The sequence below is a fragment of the Silene latifolia genome, chromosome 11, assembly GCF_048544455.1.
Source record: "Silene latifolia isolate original U9 population chromosome 11, ASM4854445v1, whole genome shotgun sequence".
NCBI lineage: Eukaryota > Viridiplantae > Streptophyta > Magnoliopsida > Caryophyllales > Caryophyllaceae > Silene > Silene latifolia.
Genome location: NC_133536.1, coordinates 140455075 through 140462746, shown reverse-complemented (window position 1 = coordinate 140462746; position 7672 = coordinate 140455075). Strand labels below are relative to the sequence as shown.

At 39.8% G+C, this 7672-nt stretch overlaps 1 pseudogene; it reads right to left on the bottom strand.

Moving 5' to 3' along the window:
* Positions 1-2260: 2260 nt before the first annotated feature.
* Positions 2261-2359, bottom strand: LOC141616140 (small nucleolar RNA R71; annotated as a pseudogene).
* Positions 2360-7672: the final 5313 nt, after the last annotated feature.

Below are 7672 nucleotides of genomic sequence, written 5' to 3'. Positions count from 1 at the left end.
AGACTATATAAAATGCACGTATCAAGAGGATTGCTAGCCTTGCATTTATGGAGCTAAATGGATCGCATCTAATGACCAAGCATCGAAGAGGAGACCGGCAGTAGAAGCCTAAGCAAATAAATGAAGTGAAATGGGCAATGATGAAAGATTCGTGCATACCCAAGACAATCCCCACAGATTGTTAGGAAACCAAGAACAAGAGAAAACCCTGTCCCCGGATCCGAGCTCAGGACGAGCGTCACAGAGCCAGGATCCGAGCGTCCCGATGCCAGCCCGAGCGGATCTCCTTACATGACCAAACGTGCTTCAGGCTAGGACGCGCGGATTCCCTTAGGAGTTGCTGCATGATCCGCGCATGTCCCTCGGGAGTAGCAAAATTATCAAGCTACTCTTAGGGTCTTAATCGTCATTTAAGCCCTTAGTAACCCTAATCCATGTACTTAATTTTAGTATAAATACCCTATTGTACTACCTAGATTATCATCTTACAATAATCATTCTCTTAATTATGTTTTAACGAAAGTTGTAATACACATTTCAATATTAATCACATCTTAATCTTTCCTTAATCTCTCAATTGTTCTTAGTTTTAGTTGGGTAATTAGAAGATTATTTAGGGTTTATTGGAGGATTGACAACCTTCCGTCAATCATCAAGTTTACTTCTATTATTCTTTGCTTTATTATTTGGATCATCTCAAGTAGGTATAATCTCTTTTACCTTTGTTTAATTATTGTTAATCACATCTTTTATTCATCATGTTTTGCTTTTTTAGTATGTTTGACAAACTTATTAGCCTGCTAAACATGATCACGAGTGAGTAGTCCTTTAGCTAGAGCTAATGGGGAGTTAGGGGAAACAATCATGGGAATTTATCTATGCTTAATCTAATATATTTTCATAATTAATTGCTTGCTTGTTGAGATTTCAACCTATGCACATGTTATGTTTGATGAACTGCTAGACTATGAAACCTTGCATTTTTTACCCATCTCTTATCCATTCAATGATGCTTGTAAGATATAAACCAACCCGAGCCTTGTTAGACCATGCATAGAGTTGAATAGGAAGAAACTAAGTCGACTTGTATGTGTTGTAAAGTAATTATCGACTCGGCTCCGGGACCTAAATCTTCCTATGGATTGTAAGATATACACTAACTCGATCCCATCGCAACAATAAGTGTTTGCTTCTAATTGAGAACATGTTTGTATGATCTATTTCCATGAATCCCCTATGAACCCATGAAACCCTAGTGCCTTTAATTAATTGTTTACAAACTCCTTTTATCGCTTTACTTTATTTCCATTAATTTACATTCATCTTGATGATTAGTTTAGACCACATCTCATCTCAACCGAATTTGTGACACCCTAAGACATACTACTTGCAATTGAAATGTTAAATCGATACCCGTCCCTTGGGATCCGACCATTACTTACCACTCTATTAAGAGTAGTTTGTGAAGATATAAATATTGTTTTGGTTAGGTAGCGACAACGACTAAGTACATCACACTTAAAAGCCGAACCAAAAATGGCGCCGTTGCCGGGGAACGGTGTTCAATTGATTTGATTTTCGTTAATTGTTTTTAGTTGTGTCTTTCTTTACCTTAGGGAAGCTCCTCAAGGTTTCTGTAATTGTTTTCTAGTTGTTTGATATTTTGCATGACTAGGAGATCACAAGGTAATTTATTACCTATTGATTTCGAGATTGAAAAGACCTTAACCAACAATAGAATAGTTGCTAGAGGTACTTCAAGAGTTGTAGGTATTGGAGAGATTGTGGACATTCAACCAAATAACATTGAGTTTGTCAACCCTTTTGCAAGAGAAGGAGAGGATAACCCAATTCCAAACCAATCACAAAGTCAACCCACAATGGCTAAATTTTTATCTCATTCTGTACAAACCGAGGAGAACCTACCAAACGGTACTCCTACATCACCACATTTAATCGGTAATTTCATTGCCAAATCTGCATTCATACAATTAGTTGAGAGAAGTCAATTTGGAGGGATGTCTAGTGAAGATCCTCATTTATATATGGAGACTTTTTGCGACTATTGTGATGCAATTTCTCAAACCGGAGTTACTCAAGACCAAATCCGTTGGGTATTGTTTCTTTTTTCTTTAATCAGTACCGCAAAGCAATGGTTGAAGAGCCTAGACAAGGCTACCCTTGGTATTGATTCATGGAAGAAGCTAGCACTTGCCTTCTACAAGAAATTCTATCCTCCGGAGAAGACTAATATGTTGAGAGCCCAAATCATCGGGTTCAAGCAAAGGGATGAGGAATCGTTATATGAAGCATGGGAGAGATTTAAGGACACTTGTCGTTCTTGTCCACACCATGGGCTTAATGAGTGGTTCCTTGTTCAACAATTTTGGAACGGCTTATATGAAGACTCACATAATGTGCTTAATATGGGATCCAATGGGAGATTTACCGAAGTTGATGACAATCAAACATGGGCCAAAATCGAAGAGATGGCGGTTCATAATTCCCAATATAGTAGGCCTCGAAAGGTCACTAGAGGAGGAAAGCATGAGGTAGATTCCATCACACAATTGGGAGCTCAACAAAGTGCTCATATCGACACCATCAATTTGAAGTTTGAGAAGGCCATGGCTAAGCTTGATGAAGCTTCCAAATCACCCAAACAACATGTCAATGCTATGGTGGCATCATCCTCAATTCCAAATAGAGTATGTGAAAGTTGTGGAACTTTGGGACATGATTAAAATGAATGTAAGGGAACAAATGAACAAGTGAATGCTTTCCAAGCATACAAGAATGGCACCCCTTATTCCAACTATTATAATGAGAATACCGAATTCCATCCAAATCTTTCATCCAATAGCCAAAATGTCCAAAACCCCCAACCAACATACACCCCACCTCCAATGAGAAATCAAGCTTAAAGACCCTTTTTTAACCAAAGCCAAGGATATCAAAATCAACCTTCCTACAACCCATCCAATGACCAAAGCTTTGATGTTGAAAAAGCGGTCCTCCAAATGCAAAAGAACCAACAAGAATTCTTCACCCAAATGCAAAAAGATAGCCAAGCTAAAGAAATCACCATCAACAATATACTTGCCCACACCAAAATATTAGAGACTCAAATGACTCAATTAGCATCTTCTAGCTCTCAAAGACAAAAGGGGCAATTGCCTTTACCAAAGTGAGTAGTGCTATTCTTCAAGGGAGTTCCTCTCCAAAGCTCAAAGACCCGGGAAGTTTTTCTATTCCATGTACCATTAGCGACACTACAATCAACAAAGCATTATGTGATCTTGGAGCAAGTATAAGTGTCATGCCATACTCGGTATGTAAGAGGTTAGGAATGGGAGAGCTCAAATGCACCAATATTACTCTTCAAATGGCGGATCGATCAACAAAGATACCTTTAGGGGTATGGGAGGATGTGCCCGTGAGAATTGGGAAATTCTTCATCCCGGTAGACTTTGTCATTGTAGACATGGAGGAGGATTCCAACATTCCTATCATCTTAGGAAGACCTTTCTTGCATACCGCGGGAGCGGTAATCGATGTAAAACATGGAGAGCTCACACTTGAAGTGGGGGACGAGACAATTACTTTTAACCTTGACAAAACAATGAGAGCTCCCCGACTACATGAGCCATGCTTCATGGTTGATCACAGTAGCCGAGAAAGTGATAGAAAAAAGTTAGAATCTCTATGCAAAGATCAAGCCATGGGTAAAGAAACACCACCCATATGGAAGGAAAAAGTGGATGACCTTCAAGTAGCTCTATTCGGAGAGCATGTAATTTTCAAAAACAATGAACGCTTGAATAGCTCACCCATCATGACAAGTAATGAAGAAGGCCTCATTGGCCATGATAACAAGAAAGGAGAGTTGCTCTTGTCAACCCATGACATCATTGGGGAACAAGCTAGTGAAGTTTGTGGTCTATGGGACGATGAATTTGAAAGATTAGTCAATCCTTATATTCGAAATGCTATGACCTTAGACCAAGGCTTTGTTGATCCTTCTCATCCCTTTGACTCGGACTACAACAATGAAGAAAACAATGCACAAAGATCTATGCAAGATCTTTATCATGAAAATGAGCAAGCCTTCGACTACTTTTACAAGGTGTTGAGCAACATCAACACCACCTTGGCTTTGCCCCCTTGACATCTCATCCAAGAAGGAGAGTTTGGTGGAGTCCTCCCTAAACCACCATTTGTAAATATTCTAACCCCTTAACTAGCATTTCATTTCCTTTATTGCATCTTTGTGATTTTTGGATTTGCATTTTTGTGCTTTGATCAAAATTTTTGTCATGAGAGCAAGTGAAGGAGGCATTTTAACGTGTTTTGATGTGAAGTGTTTGATCAAGTGTGGGGATGGCAAATTCCTAGGCTAACCAAGCCTTTTTAGTGTAACCCACAACATTTAACAAGGAAAGGAAGAAGAAATGACACGGGAAGAGGAATCCCCACGAGCAGACCTAAGCTTGTGGGAGCTGAGTACAATCCGAGCATCCCCAGGCTCAATCCGTGCATCCTGGCCTTAGGACGTGGGAGCTGGGAAACTTCAATTTGTGGGAGACGTCCTGTAAGAAAATATGCGCAAGCCGAGCTCAGGACGCTCGTCCCCAACATCAGGATACTCGTCTTGCAATCAATCCGCGGGTCCTGGGAACCTTCCAGCTTATAAAATTTTGCTGAAGAAAAATCTGCACGTCCCAGGGATAATCCGAGCGGCTCAGCAGAAATCTGCTCGAGCTGAGCTAAATCCGCGCGTCCCAGCACTGCTTTGATATTCCATAAAAGCCTGTAAGACGATCCGCACTTCCCGACTATGATCCGAGCGTCCCAGGCCTGGTACTTAAACAAAACATTGGACACTCCTTCTTCCCAATTCATTTCCATCTGTCAAAAATACAAACACATACATTTTCCCCCCACTTCAACCCTCAATCCCCTCATTCAAAAACATCAATTTCTCAACAAAACTCACCACAATCCAAATAAAACTTGCTCAAAATAAGATTAAAACACTCCTTCATCAACAAAAGACCATCTAAACATCAATTTCCTCCCAAATTGAATCAATTTTCTAGGGTTTGGTCAAACTTTCAAAAATCCTAAATTGATTGAGGAATTGATTGAAGTTTGAAGAAGAAAAGAGCATTCAAGGAACATCTTGGTTTGTTGATACCAATTTGAGAAGGATAATACAATGGCAAGGACCAAAGGCGGAACCAAGGCACCCAAAACTCCATATTTGTCAAAGAGGCAACAAGCTCTTCTTGCATCCAAGGCTTTGGTAGTAACCTAACCAAGGGAGGAAGGCCAAGTAACTATAAATCCTATTGAGGAAGCTACCACATCTACTCCGGTTGTAGAACAATTGTCAAATTTTCTGGAGGTAACTTTCTTATCCGATACACATAGGATTGCATTTCTATCCCTTGCCAAAAAGACTATTGTGGCTACCAAGTTTATTTATCTAGACACTTTGCCAAAATTAGTTGTACTTGAGCGAACTAGAGCATTTTTCGACTCCATGGGGTTGATAACCCTCTTTGAAATAGATGAATTGACTTACCCCTCATTGACGATGGAGTTCATAAGCTCCTTGAGGATGTATAAGATAGAGACTCGAAATTATGTTGAGTTCCGTCTTGAGAACAAGAGTAGAAGAATGACTAAGAGTGAGTTTGGTAAAGTGTTTGGTCATATGCGATATGATCATTTTGAGAAGAAGCCTTTGAAGTATGATGCTGCACCCCTCCGGAAAGCTATAACCGGTCGTAAATTTGATTCTTTCCGGGAGTGCCATGCTTTATATGTTCACCATCCGGGCATAAGAGTTTGGCACAAGTTTGTGGCCAATACCTTAATTGCTAGGAAAGGCACCAACCACTTCACCGAACTAGATTTTTTCTACATTGAGTCCTTCATGAATATCAATGGCAGGTTCACCAAAAAGTACAACATTCTTCAACTATTGCTAGATCGGTGGCTTGAGATTGATAATGAGAAAGAGGGAGAGGCCTTCATTGTAAACGGGGGCTTGGTAACGAGGTTGGCTAAACACTTTAACCCGGAGTTCAACAAGAATAACACCTACAAACCGGTTAAGGGGAGCAACCTTCTTGACATGAGCACTTTGATCAACAAATTTCATTGGGTCAAGAATGACAATCTTGACCATAAATATGAGTGGCTCATTAAAGAATCCAAGTCCATTGTCTTGCCCAACAAGATTTGCCGTATCTCCGTCCGTAGACTAAACTACCTCTTGCCCGTCTCCAAAGAAGCCGAGTTGATAATAAAGCAACAAAGGGATCCAATTGCAAAGCCCTCCTCCTCTACCATTGTGACTCCAACCTATCCTTTTGCCTACCAAGAGTTTAAACCAAGTGGCTCTAATGTTGTGGTAAGCAATGACTATTTGACCCAATTGATACAACATATGCATAAAGAAGCTCACGATGACCGGGTGAATGCTTACCGTGCCCAATATCCACCGCTACTACATCTAGCTAGGGAAGGTCTTCTTGATCCTTCATGTCCTTTCCCTAGTTGGGCGGATAAGGAGGTATTCGTCCCTAGTGCTTCTCAAGATGCCAAAAAGGATAGTCGGGTGGCTAATGGAAAGGAGGTTGTTGTTGTTGAAGATGGGGAAGGTATTAGTTCATGCTAAGGAGAAGAAGAGCAAGGTTCAAGTTCCGATGATGATGATGATGATGATGAAAGTGGTGAATGTTCCGGATCAATGGAGGTGGATGATGAAGAAGATGATGAAGAAATTGCTGATGAAAGTGATGATTCCGATGATGATGGCGGCGATGAGGCCGGTTATGATGATGTCGCAATGAGCGACAATTGAAGGTTGATAAGGCTTATTGGCGGATACCACAAGTGCAGGGTTGCTTGCCTAGCTTCAACCAATTCCATTGTGAGTTTCCTACACCTCCTTTAGCTTTGTTTTTATCTCTTGTCTTAAATTTTAAATCTTGATCATTTGTAGAGTCAATCTTGGCTCTTGGTAGTTTAGAGTCTTAGAACCATTCAAAGGACTCCCACCTCGGTTCCATTGAGGTGTCTCATATATTGTACCCGTTTGCAAAATCCAAAACGACAATTAGAATTCATGTATTGCATCCTTGCCTTGTGCATGAACTTCCCTCTTTTGACACTAGAAATAATGTTTTGATTGGTTTGGGGAAGTTCACACAAAAGGAATGCGAGTCAATTTAAATTGGCTCTCCAATTAATCGAAAGCATGTATCATATAGGATATATTAGATTGTATCACTTGTATATATGTCATATAGTTTGCATATTAGTTTAGAAATCATGCATTTTCATATAGATTGCATTGCATAATTTCCTATCGTATTAGCCATTGAGGACAATGCCCATACTAGTGTGGGGATGGGAAATTCTAACTTAACATCAAAAATCAAAAATATAAAAATTGAAAATTTTCGAAAAACTCAAAAATATGTTCTTTCATTTCATAAAAACAAAAACCATAAAAATTTGAAAATTTAAAAATCCAAAAACATGTTCATTCCTTTGTAGTGTAGAATTGTATATTCTGTATATACTTGTGTTTGTTTGTCACTCTTATCAAATTGGATCGACTACGCCACTCCGAGGCATGAGGAATATGAAGACCGCA